The sequence below is a fragment of the Anticarsia gemmatalis genome, chromosome 28 (assembly GCF_050436995.1).
Source record: "Anticarsia gemmatalis isolate Benzon Research Colony breed Stoneville strain chromosome 28, ilAntGemm2 primary, whole genome shotgun sequence".
Lineage (NCBI taxonomy): Eukaryota > Metazoa > Arthropoda > Insecta > Lepidoptera > Erebidae > Anticarsia > Anticarsia gemmatalis.
In genome coordinates, this window is record NC_134772.1 from 6,167,449 (window position 1) to 6,180,945 (window position 13,497).

A 13,497-nucleotide genomic window follows, 5' to 3' on the forward strand; every position below is an offset into this window, starting at 1 on the left:
CATAAGTATACACAAGTATATTTTAATAAATTACACAACCTTAGTTAGAAACCCAATTTAAATCAACTGCTATGAAAATTTTCATAAACTTTTCCTTCTATCGTATGATTAATGGTCATTGGTCAACCTAGTGGTGTTGTTAAAGTTGTTTAAGCCGTCCGGCAAGTCTTCTAACATTGCTTAACGACTGTTATCTTAATTGACAACAACCGGGACCGGCTTTAACGTGCCTTCCGAAGTACGGAAACGTTCAATTCAAATACTACGGTCACCCATCTATAAAATAACCGAGTTAACATTTGCTTAACCTTCGTTTACCGTCTTTCGCTTAGTAGGTAAGGAACTGAGGTACTGTGGCAGAAAAAGTTGGTATCGGCACACGAAGCCGGTCACCCATCTATAAAATAACCGAGCCAACAGTTGCTTAACCTTTCGTTCACCGTCTGTATTTCACTTAGTAGGTAAGGAACTCGGCGAGTACTGTGGCAGAGAAAGTTGGTATCGGCACACGAAGCCGGCCGGCTTGACTTTCACCCGATTAAGACACAATTAGGTATTATCCTCACCTCCCACGTTTGTAAAACTTTTAGTTGTAGACTAGTAAAAATAGTAATTTTAGTGCCTAAATTAAATGGCCGAAATATCGGGGAGAAACTAGTAGGAAATCGTGATAAAATGATTGAAAGATAAATGTTTTAACATAGTCGAAATGTCGAAAAAGGAAAAAATCGTAAGAAAACATTGTCTGCTTTAGAGTTGTTAAACACAGTTGAGGGAATTTAGTATATAAGACCAAAAAAATCTGTTTTAGCTACCTAAGTAGCCAAAAAGTAACGGTGAAGGAAAACATCGTGATGAAACCTTATATGCCTAAAAGTTTAAAACAGTTTTTGAAGGAATACCGAAGTTGGTAACCCTTGGTCATTGTGTTGAACTCAATGTATAATCCTTTTATTTCAAAAACCCGCCTACATTTTTATAGTAATTAAGACATGGACAAAATATCACACATATTATACACGTTTCGCCATTTACAATGTTAGACCCATGTAATAGGGGGCGAGCCTATATACCGGGCACGTTACCAAACTCCGGACTACTATTGTAAAGAATCTAATATAAATTATAAAAAAGACGAATATCATTAAGACTGGTATTTGCAATAAAATAAAGTTAGATTTCATTAGCATTGATGACGGATGCAGTGTCGAAATAAACCACATTCCTTACTAAGAACTAGGTACCTACAATTACATAGCAGTTTAAAGTACTAAATAAATTAAAAGTCTCGCCTTAGATCAATAATATAATTTATTTAATAACTTAAAGTCATACTTTTGGTATAAGTTATTAAACTAGGACTTCTTATACTAGGAAGTTCTAGAAAAATATACCAAATTATATTTACGCCGCCCGCCCGCTTTAACTATTGGGTAATTGGCTAGTCAAATCAGCTACTCTTTATGAAATGTCAAAAAAACATTTTAGTATAGAAATACGACGTAGTGACGTCACAGTTTTGTATTTCCGTTGGTATCAAATGAGTGTCTAATAAAATGTTTCAATCTAAGAATTGCATAGCCTGAGCATTTTAGACGAACCTTTTACGAGTAAAAGTTCAATATTTATTCGTTTATCCAACCACCTACCCTATTAGAATTCTACCGAGAACTTTTACAAACAGACAAACAGATACAATGTATCTTAACAGTAGCGTTAAGAAACCTAAGTTAAATAAAATGATCAACCATCTTTTTACCCGATGTTAAATGTAATGCTTAACATCAAATATACTCTTCCACTTATATTTTAAAGCCATCTAATTCAAATTCAAAATATCCTTTATTTCGTACAAAGTATTTGAAATAGTCTTAAATTGTATTTTTGTCCGTTTCGGGAAAGTTGTCCGTGAGAAGAAACGGCGAGAAACTCACGGCTTCCTTTTTTTGAAGCCGCTATTTCTATCATGTCTTTCTTTCTAAGACACAGTATTATCTAAGCTGACCCAGCAATGAATTCAAGTAAGCCGATACACTGCACGCATACTCGGCTTACAGTGTAGGTAGTCGGAAAACGGCTAACATCGAGCAGCCTTTACAAAAACCCAGTTCAATGTTCTTTAGCTGACAAAAAATGACACACCCATAAGATATTTTTGTAAGCCGTGAACTATAAATCCGGAAATATTCAACTAGAAATATCCTCCGTTTTAATTTTTCAATTAGTTGTCTAAATTTACAAATATCACGTACATATTAAACAAAGACATTCCATTCCACTGACTAAAAACTTTAAAACAATGTTCGAAAAAATCCGTTGCAATTTTAAATACTACTTTTTTTAACAGGAACCGACCAACGAACCGGCTTTTTTCCACCTACACGATCTAGTTACGTTACTAAGAAACGGAATGATAACAAAAGTCTATATTATCTGTATTATGATTACCTCGATTGATAGCGCAGATCCGATTACTCACAAAACACTATAAAAGTAATTTTTCAAACACAAAAAAGTAGTTTTGAAACTGTAACAAGAGTTTTTTTACGGTCGAACGCGGCACTGCGCGCCTACGCCACACCTTAGGGACTTTCCAACCGGTTTTGTGTCAAACCACGTAAAAGTAACCACGAAACGCGGAGCGCACCGACATGTACACACTACACGAACGTCACAGGGCAACTGACTGTAGAAAAAAAAAGTAGCCCGATGTTGCCAGCGTGGAATTACAAAATGGAACATTGGGAAATTATGTAGTGAATAATTCTGCTATTATCATTTCAAAAGAAAGTTAATGAGCAGCGTAATGTTTTGTTTATGTGTGTCCTTGACTTTTCACGATATTGCACCAGTTTTGATGTTTTAGAAAGAGAGTTGTTATTCATGAGTTGACGCAATTTTTTCTTGACTCATTTCTTTTTATAGATTCTTTGAGTTCATGTTAATTCATAAGGCTTAAATATCACTTATTTAAAAGCCTAATTTTTGTATATATTTTTAGATTTTCATGTTTATTCTAAGCTGCTTTTAATAATACTAGAGATAAAAGCTTAATGGAGATCGTTACAAATGTCTTTTTAAACAAGATTTATCAATTACAATACTAAATTAATTGTTAAGTTACTTATACCAAAGCGAAATACTAAAATTATAAACATATTATAATGACAAACCATACCTTTAACATTTAATTTTTAAAAAATCATCAGTTCACATTATATTTGCAAACTATATAACTTATAAACCAAACCAAATTGCACTTATATCTCAAAAACGCATCTATCACATAAACCTTAACACATTTAAACATTAAACACACCAAAAATTCACACCGAATTAAGTCGAAACGTACCGAAAATTCCGCCCAGTTCTACCAAATTTATAATTTGACAACCCCAAAATACAACTTTCATCGGGCACTCGGGCGGCGTCGGCTTCCTTCGGCTATGGTCGGCTTCACGGTTCACGACTTGAACAACGGTCACTCCATAAAGAAAATAAGAGTATCCTAGTATTTTTTTTATTTAAGATTATAACTCTTCCTTCATACGGTTTTAGAACGCAGGTAACTATAACATTCTTGTCTATTTCGAATTTCGAATGTCTATTGGCCGTGGTTTTTTTTTTAATGGGATTCGAAATTTGAATATTATAACCGCCTTTTTTGTGGTTTTTATTTGAAACGTCATTTTTTACCCGACTTTGTGATGTAAAGGAGGGTAATGTGTTTTTTCTATAAAATATTATTATAGTGTTACGATTAAATATTATTTAAAAGTTATGTTGTAGTCGTTTATTACCCATAAACCGCCAGTTATGAATAATTTCAATGAATAAAATTACATAGGTTATCTAACTTAATAAGTACTCAAGAGGTTATTAAAATTAAATTTTAATCTTGACTTCTGAAAACTTGGATTTAAGCTAATTTTCTACAATAAAATAACTTACAAAAAAATACCAATATGAACTCAAAGAGTGGTCTAGGAATCGAACCTGGACTAACTATCAATAGTATGTATGTATATTGCTAAATAATCCTCTTATATACCAAAAAATAATACATAATAAATAAATAAAATAAATAAATTTAACCCATTAATGTCTCACTGCTGGGCAATGGTCTGCTCCCGTAATGTGGCAGGGGTTAGGCCTTGAGCCCATCACGCTGGCCAAGTGCGGGTTGGGGACTTTGCAAGCCCTCAATAAATGTATTAAATAAATTTTAGGCATGCAAGGTTTCCTCACGATGTTTTCCTTCACATAATAAATATATAATATAAAACTTACTTAGATTAATCAATTACTCTGATTATTCCCGCGAGTCGCGTATGAAGATTAATTGCTTGTTAACAAATAAATGAAGCAAAATACAAAAGTACTGGAGTTTTCTTTTAATGGCGTTTGGGCAAAATATATAAACTAGATTGTAGTTACTAATTTAGGCCCGGTTTCTGAGGTACTTTTAGCGATAGTTTATCTATTCAAACTGTCATGTTAATATGAGCTTAAACGCTATTGAATAGATAAACTACCGCTAAATGTACCTCAGAAACCGGGGGTTAGACTGCTCTAGTTAGTCTGGTAAATTAGTAGAGAGTGTTGTACGCAAGGTTCGCGGCTGCAGGTATACAACATACAGAATGTAGAACATCAGTGACCCGCAGACTTATACAGCTGACGTCACCTGTTTCATACACATACTTTATTTTGGAAATACACTGAATTGTTAATTATAATTTAGATAATTCGTGCGCGACAAGGCAAGCTAAGCGGTCGGGAGGATATTCTATTTAAATAACTGTTAAGTCTAGTACCTGGTCAGCGTGGTGGACTCAAGGTACAGTACCTTCTCTCTCATTATGAGAGGCGACCCGTGACCAGCAGTGGGACAGTAATGGTTTATTTAATGACTAGCTGACCCGCGCAACTTCGCTTGCGTCACATAAGAGAGATTGGGTCTTAATTTCCCCCGTCTTTGTAACATTTTTTATTGCTACTCTGCTCCTTTTGGTCGTAGCGTGATGATATATAGCCTATAGCCTTCCTCGATAAATGGGCTATCTAACAATGAAATAATTTTTCAAATCGGATTAGTAGTTCCTGAGATTAGCGCGTTCAAACAAACAAACAAACAAATAAACAAACAAACTCTTCAGCTTTATAATATTAGTATAGATATTTAAATTGGTGTCTATTTCCGTGCTCTATAGAGTACGGTTCGAGGCGCCCATAGTCAGTAGCGCTCACCGGTCGGTAAACGATCGGTGAGTTAAGCAACCGTTGGCGCGGTCATTCCATAGATGGGTGACCGCATAGTGGTATTTGAACAGGGCGTCTCGGTGCTTCGGAGGGCAGCGTAAAAAGTCGGTCCCTATTGTCAATATTAAGATAACAGTAGTTTAGCCACGTCAAAGGCCTTCGGGCGGCTTGAACAACTTTGACACTAGGTTGACCACTAACCATACGAAGAGAGAAGAAGTGGTTTTCAGAGATCCTTAGTACCTTAGCCCCATGTCCCCCTTGCTAAGATCCGCAAGTACACACGTTTTTCTGACCTACATAGTAAAACGGCCAGTAAATTCCGAGTGAACGAACTAACTCGTCCACGCTTGAGAGAGCAACACAAACGTAGTGATACGACGTTAAATACGTTTTGTTGTTTGTTGTCAAGCATCCGTCTGATAGTTTTAACTGACGGTCAATTTGTCAGCGAAAATATTGTTGTATTACTCTTTGAGAATGAAACTTCAGCATTTTTTATCTTAGTTCCTAAACTATTGCTTCTTTTCAGCTACTTCGTTTTCAGTACCTAAGGTATTTTTTTTTCCTATGGCCTGTTGTAAAAAGGAATATTGCCCATGATTTTTGGACTATGTCTAAGCTAAGGTTAAGTCGGAAAAAAACCGATTATAGAGTTGTAGGGATTTATACTTGTTCTAGTTTGTATAGTATTTTTTAGGCACTGTATAAATTGCACAATATATACCTCCAATAAAAAATAATGATTACGATGTGAAGTGAGCTTATATCGGCAAGACGGCAAGGCTCTTTAGTAGAATCCAAACTGTGCTCTAAAAGGTCTCGCCTCGCTCCATAAAATAATTTTAAGTTATTTATTTATTGCTTCAAAAGATATGGGATTGGTCTTTCTATCATAATTTTCCTTAATATCGCACAGAACTTTACAAAAAATTACCAAACTCAAAACAAATATCTTTTAGATCCCTCATCATATCTTTGTTCAGTTATTTAATTGGCATATTGCTCATTGAATTGGTTGAAGAATAGCCTAACAATATAAAGGCATGTAAAGTCTTTTACCCGCACTTCTTAAGCGTGGTGGACTCAAGGCCTAACCCATAATTCCATGAAATCAGCCAAAGTCCTGCACTTACTTCTGTAGCGGCTCGCTACATACAGCGACATCTACTGGGACCAGCGCGCAACCAACCACCACGCGCAGTGTGACTGACGTCATAAGTCCTAGATCGCGCTATCGAAGTTTGCACTGCAATTGACTATATATACAAGTGCCCGACTACAGCACAGTCAGGCAGCCGGGGCCCACCAAGCATGATCACCTCGCCTGGTCAGAAGATCCTCCCTTTGTGTTGGAGGAACACGATCACCTCGTTCCTCCACACTTCTACTTGATAAGCCTATTGGGAGGCCTTACCCTCTGTTAATTCAGCAAGGAAACACGTGCCAAGCAAGTTTATTGTGTTGCAAAACATTTTGTTTATGTTACGGTTCACGACAACCACAAATGGCTGATAGACCAATCATTTGTCAAAACTTTCTAACTCACAAAAAGTTAAGTAGACGCTCGGTAACATGACAAAGAGTAAAAATAGATGTTATAATTTTGACGATGTTTTGTTTTGAAAATAAATGTATTTAAGAATTTTACGCCAATGGGGAAAATTCTTGCAGAATTATAATTTTGAAAGACATACACAGATCATATCGGTGATGTCTTGCAAAAAGGTCAAGTGCTACTCGTAACCGGCGGTCCTGTATGACAACATGTATGTATGTGAATGAAGCAAGGGAAGTTTGTAAGGATCGTACCAAGTGACGTTCTCTGGTCTCTGCCTTCCTAAGAAATCGTGATTTTATTTAATTACATCCATACATGTTGTCATACAGGACCGCTGGTTACGAGTCACCTGACCTTTTTGCAAGACATCATTTATGATATAATAGAAATAAATATTTCTGTACAGTAAATTAGAAAAAGGAACAATAATTACATATATATTAGGTCGGGGAAAAAGTCTTTTCGCATTATAGTATGTATGAACTTGTAACACAATCTCTTTGGCTTCAAGAATCACAAATGAGTACACGGTTCATTAGGTTTCTTTCAGCGAGCTCGTGAGGCACCCAAATATCGAGCTTTTTTGTGTAGAGAAAAGATTTTATTACAAGTTCATACATACTATAATGCAAAAAGACTTTTTCCCCGACCTAATATACATATATTTGCGTATTATTCTGATTGCTAGTCAAATCCATGAGAAAATAATAACGAACAACAATTATAGGCGAAAAGAAAGTGGTCAGTGTGTAGGTACGTAGATACATTCTTTGTATCGGAATACAATAATACATTATGTGAATTGTATTCACTACAGATTCAAGTACTTTGTAAAAAAGTTTCCCTTTGATGAAGCATAATGAACAAATCTTGTTACTTTAGTTTTGTGAGGCTTTAGGATATTGTGTCGTTCTTACTAAAAATGCTGCTGTGGAATGATTGTGCGGCTGGTAGTGTTCTAACTGCTGATTATTAGGTCAAAGGCAAAACACCAATGACTTTTCGAAGTTAAGTATGTGTGTATTAGAAATAATTATCACATGCTCTAGCGGTGAAGGAAAACATCGTGAAGGAAACCTTTCATGCCTATTTGTTTAATACATTTATTGAGGGCATGCAAAGTCCCCAACCCGCACTCAACCAGCGTGGTGGACTCAAGGCCTAAGCCCTTCCTGATAACGGGACGAGAACCTTGCCCAGCAGTGGGCTGTGGGACAGTAATGGGTTTTTATTATTTATATTAACATGCTACAGACAGACAGACATAGGGGTGAAACTAATAATACCCGTTTTTTCGTCTTTTATCTGCATATATAAGTATGTATTTAGAAGTATATAAGTATGTCTATCAGTTATTCGGATACCATAGTACAAGCTCTGCTTAGTTTGGAATCCGTGTGTGTTACAACCCGGGATTCTAACCCGAGACTTTACGACAGCAATTTCTACCGATTGGTCAACTAAAATATTGTACTAAGTACTACATTCGTAAAGCGATGATGTTCACTGATGTGCACACAATCTTGTCTCCGCTCAACCATAGACACGGTACCATAGAGCAGAGGAAACCGCGGCCATTATCTGCTCACTTCCTGTAACGGTACTTTTGACGTAATGCTGGAAAATTGTTTTAATGTTTAATGTATTGTACTATGGCTACTGTTTTACGTATCAAACATTATACTAGGCATTCATTAGGAGGAGCTCATGAATTGGTTAACAACAGCCGCACGGATTTATCTCTGAGGTTAAACTATGCTTGCCTAGGTTGGTCTGTGGATGGATGACCATCTTATCGTGTTATAACACGATACCCTTCGGTAAGACTGTAAAATACTGGTTTCCAGCTGCATCCGGTGAGACTGGAAGCCGACTCCAACAAAGTTTGGAAAAAAGGCTAAGCTGATATATATTATATACACACTGAAACATTATATATTATGTTATTAGGGACTCATTTAATCACAACGAAAATACGAAACTTTGACATCACTATGTCGTATTCCTATATTAGGTAAAGTGTGTTTTTAACATTTCATAAGGAGCAGCTGATTTTAGACGCCCATAGCCAGTTGGGTTCACCGGTCGGTAAAAGATCTGTGGATTAATCAAACCTTGGCGCGGTCGTTCCATAGATGGGTAACCACATAGTATTCAAACTGGGCGTCTCCGTGCTTCGGAGGACACGTAAAAAGTCGGTCCCGGTTGTTGTCAATTAAGATAACAGTCGTTAAGCCACGTCAAAGGCCTTCGGGCGGCTTGAACAACTTTGACACTAGGTTGACCACTAACCATACGACAAGAAGAAGAAGCTGATTTAAAGTCGCCAACTCGCACTTGGCCAGCGTGGTGGAACTCAAGGTCTAACCCCTCCCTCATTACGGGATGAGACCCTAACCCAGCAGTGAGACATTAATGGGTAAAATATTATCTTATACGGAAGTGGCACTGATCAGTTCTTCCTACACAATTTGTCGATAGTGAATTACTAGGAAATCGCCCCCTCTGCTCTTTTCCCAGTGATATGAATGACTTAAGCAAATAATCGCGTTAGAACAATGCCCACTAGCGCCGTTCTCTCACGACGGCACTGCGAGGTACTACGGCTGAGAGTTCGCGACGCTAAGTGAACGATTCGCGAGATATTTTGTGTGTGGTGCAAGATGTAGGTGAAGGTGTTTTGAAATAATTGATTTTTTTGTTAAGGTAGAGAGATATATTAAATAAGGGTTGTTTTTTTAATGTGATTGCGAGGCGCGAAAGCGAGCAGTTGTTACTTTTATTGAAACTGGCTAGTAAAAGGCGCACTTATTTGAGCAATACACAGATACCTTTTAATACTTATTCTCTATTTTCCTTAACTATAAATCCGGTGTGATGACGTACTTTCTAAGGTAAGGAAATCTATTATCCTTACTCCCAAATTCGCGAAATAACTTGGAATTTTATATTTTGATGCACCTGTGCGTCACTTAAAAAACATGTTTAAGTTATCTATGATGGCAACTGAAGTGAATTAAGTTAGTGATTATTGCTGCAAGTAAGTATAGTAAGATGGTCACTGTGCACTGCTTGATAATGGAAATGGAATTAATTAATTTAGGTAACATTTTGACACATTATTATAATGCAACGCTTAAACGCGATTTAAAATTAAAGGTGTGTACAAGCCGCGAGAGTTTAAAATCGTTAATGATGACACTTATTATAGTGAAATTTACATTCATCTACCTCAATCTTTTCAGGGTATGTCTTATACCTCTATAGATTGTACAATTTTTTATTCTGCTTTTAATTAAAGCCTTGCTTCAAGGGTATTCAACGCCCCCGCTCCCGCTCCCGCTACAGCTTATAACTCGTAATATAAAGTAAGTGTAGGTGAAAGTAAGTTATTTATCGCGTACAGCTCGAGTACAAGCCGATCGCTGATAGTGTTGACACAGGAAACTTACTGACAGCCCGCCACAGCCACAGACAGACAGACAACTTGTTAAATATTAGGGTTACTTTGACCAGAGCGTTTCCGCATTGTGTTTTAATTGCGAATTAAGTCAGATTAGCTTTGTTTTATACTAAAATTAATATTTAATACTATAGTACTGCCAGGTATGGGTCTCCTCTCAGAATGATGGAGAAATAAGACCTTAGTTCGACGCGTTAGTCATCCTGCTATAGTCAAAGTTTGAGAAAATGTATTTGGGATTATTTGTCAACAATTTTTTGTGCGATTAGCACGAGTATCTTTGAGCCTGAATGTAAATATATCTACCTAGATAGGTTAATATGTATTTAGAATTATATAAGTATGTTTATCAGTTATTTGATACCATCATAGTACAAGCCCTGCTTAGTTTGGAATCAGATGACCGTGTGTGAGTTGTCCAATGATATTTATTATTATCATTAAAGGATCATTGAATACATTTTGGCTCTTTTATATGTATTAATGTGGGTTAACAATAAACTTTAAAAAAAATAAATAGAGAAATCAGATTACCTTTTCTTCCAAAATAAGACTTCTGCTCATTTAATTCCTTACAATATTTAACTGCTCTAAATAAAGTCACGTGCCAAAATTAAAACAAAACAGTTAAGAATATTAATTGAACAATTTTAATTGCAAAGAAAGGATATGTTTTATAGCAATTAATTTAATTAGTAATTAAAATACTCGGATATCAAGCAATTAGGTTTAACGTTAAGTGTTCCGGTGGCGTATGTGACTGATCGAGAGTATACCTGTTTGATTACCGGCTCGAACAAATATTATCTGACACAGTTTAAAAAATTACGAGTTAACTAAAAAGTCTTTTGGCCATATTGGTTGCTACTAACGCCATCTATGTTTTAAACATTGAAACTTCAATTAATTAATTATGAATAATCTTCTTTTTATCGTATGGTTAGTGGTCAACCTAGTGTCAAAGTTGTTCAAGCCCGAAGGCCTTTGACGTGGCTTAACGACTGTTATCTTAATTGACAACAACGGGGTCCGACTTTTTACGTGCCCTCCGAAGCACGGAGACGCCCAGTTCAGATACCACTTTGCGGTCACCCATCTATAGAATTAATAATTACTTATTGACTTTGATTTATATGTTCTCATTGTGATGTTTTTTTATTATCCTTGAATTCTGCCATGTAGTGCTAATTTATGCTATTTTTTTTATTTTTCTTTGTGAAATATAGATAAAACTATAATAAATAGCACTTAATTACAAGGTACTAGTTTCCTCCGCGAAATACAAAGAACTTCTACAACGCCGATCAATTACTGTTAGTACTTTGCGTCCCTTTAAAATAACTGTGTTAAACAACTCAGGCTTGCAAGGTTTCATCACGATGTTTTTCTTCACGGCAAAATTATCATTGAACAACTAACAAACTGTCATTTGATTCCAAACTAAGCAGAGCTTGTACTATGGTAACCAAATAACTGATAAACATACTTATACTTCTAAATACATACTTATATAGATACATTAACATCCAGGCTCAGAACAAATACTCGTGCTCATCACACAAATATTTGTCCCGGGTGGGATTCAAACCCGCCACACGAGGCACTACGGTTATAGCGGCAAGGTGACCACGTTAACCATTGCGCCAAACGTGCAGTTATATTATCATAACGCAGTCAGGTTCAATCTTAACTAAGCGTAATAATGTAGATATAATTTCCTTCCGATTCAAGTTGAATAACTTCTCTTCCTATCTTTCTAATGAGACATATCCGTGTCTAACACTTAGATCCGGTCCTGACTTCCGGTCAAACTTGCATAAATCTTACGTGTAAATTATAGAGAATTATTTATGTTTCTTGGACAGTTCTGCAGGCAACTGCTCATTATAGACTTGATTTGTGGCCTTAGAGAAGTGTTGTACTTACCTTAATAATCATTTATTTAAGAATATTTTGTGTATAAGTACCTAGCAGTAGTGCTAGTACGCGGAGTATCCAATTGGAGGTACCGCGTCCTGGCCACTTTAAGGTGACTGTTGAAGGAACACCGTCAGGTTTTTAGCCGGTATGCCTAAAAGCCAGAACGCTTAGCCGGCGGGAGAGCCCGACAGACCCCCGCTACCTCCCTGGAGCGGGACATGCAGTAATGCATTCTCCTGACGAAAAAAAAAAGGTGCGACGTATTCGTAACCAGTGGTCTTGTACGATAAGATGTAGGTATATAAGAAAGTGTTTGCATAGAGATAGTAATTAAGTAACGTTATGTAGTCTCTGCCTACCCTTGAAGGAAAACATACCTATGCATTTTCCTGATTTATTTCTCTCAATAGCTCATTTTCATATATTATTTTGTTTTAGCAAATTTGAGATATGACTACAAAAATCGGTGGATATCCCGTTTCGCATATTTCTATCCTAAATGCGAATAGGGAAAGAAAAGGCGAAAATAAAAGTATTGGTTTAATACTATTATGAAATAAATCAAGCTTAACTATAAAGTGATATAGTAATAAATATTATTAGCGCACTATTGTAATAATAACAAGATATAATAAATAAAATTAAAAAAGGAAGTCATAAAAGATAATTGGCTGAATGTGTTAATACCTCGAGTTAACGTGAAAGTGGAAAAAGTTTAACTGTAAAAACACAATGTTGCGAGCGTTAATAAATAAAGTTTTAATTGCTGTAAATTAATGTTTATGTGCTCAATTACATTGCTAAGTTTGTCGAGTTTATTGATATCGAGAACCGGTTTTTTTGTGGATCAGTCGGTTTTTGTGATTTTATCGAAAAGCGATCTCTGTCATTTATAAAACTCACTGCCCTAGATCCCCTGTTGGAGATAATAGCTCGTAAATTAATAATTAAAACATAATAGTACCACACAAGTTGATATTATAAGCCTTTCCAGAGATTTCAATGGTTTATCTTTAGTTTCAAATGCTATGATTTGTAATAAAAACTAAATTAACTAAGAACAAGCCGTCAAACAACAAAAGCTTTTGCTGATGGGGTTTAATCCCTATAATTATGTTACTATAAACTTACATTTCATAGAAGTACCAATCCTGTTAAGTCTCCAGCATAAATCCTCTCGAAACATCTCATGAGCTAACATCTAACCTCTCATCCAAAATCTCTAGATCCTTTGCCAAACACCACCATCCTCCTCCCTTCAGTCAAAATACTTCACAAACCGTCGATTTCC

General features: G+C 36.1%; 1 protein-coding gene across 4 annotated transcripts in view; it reads right to left on the reverse strand.

The window, feature by feature from the left end:
• Fas3 (fasciclin 3) overlaps positions 1–2,692 on the reverse strand; it is a 171,196-nt gene extending 168,504 nt beyond the window's left edge. For all 4 annotated transcript variants that reach the window (XM_076132472.1, XM_076132470.1, XM_076132469.1 and 1 more), the window contains exon 1: positions 2,449–2,692. The gene's annotated coding sequence lies outside the window, so the exon portion shown is untranslated. The remainder of the gene's footprint in view (positions 1–2,448) is intronic.
• Positions 2,693–13,497: the final 10,805 nt, after the last annotated feature.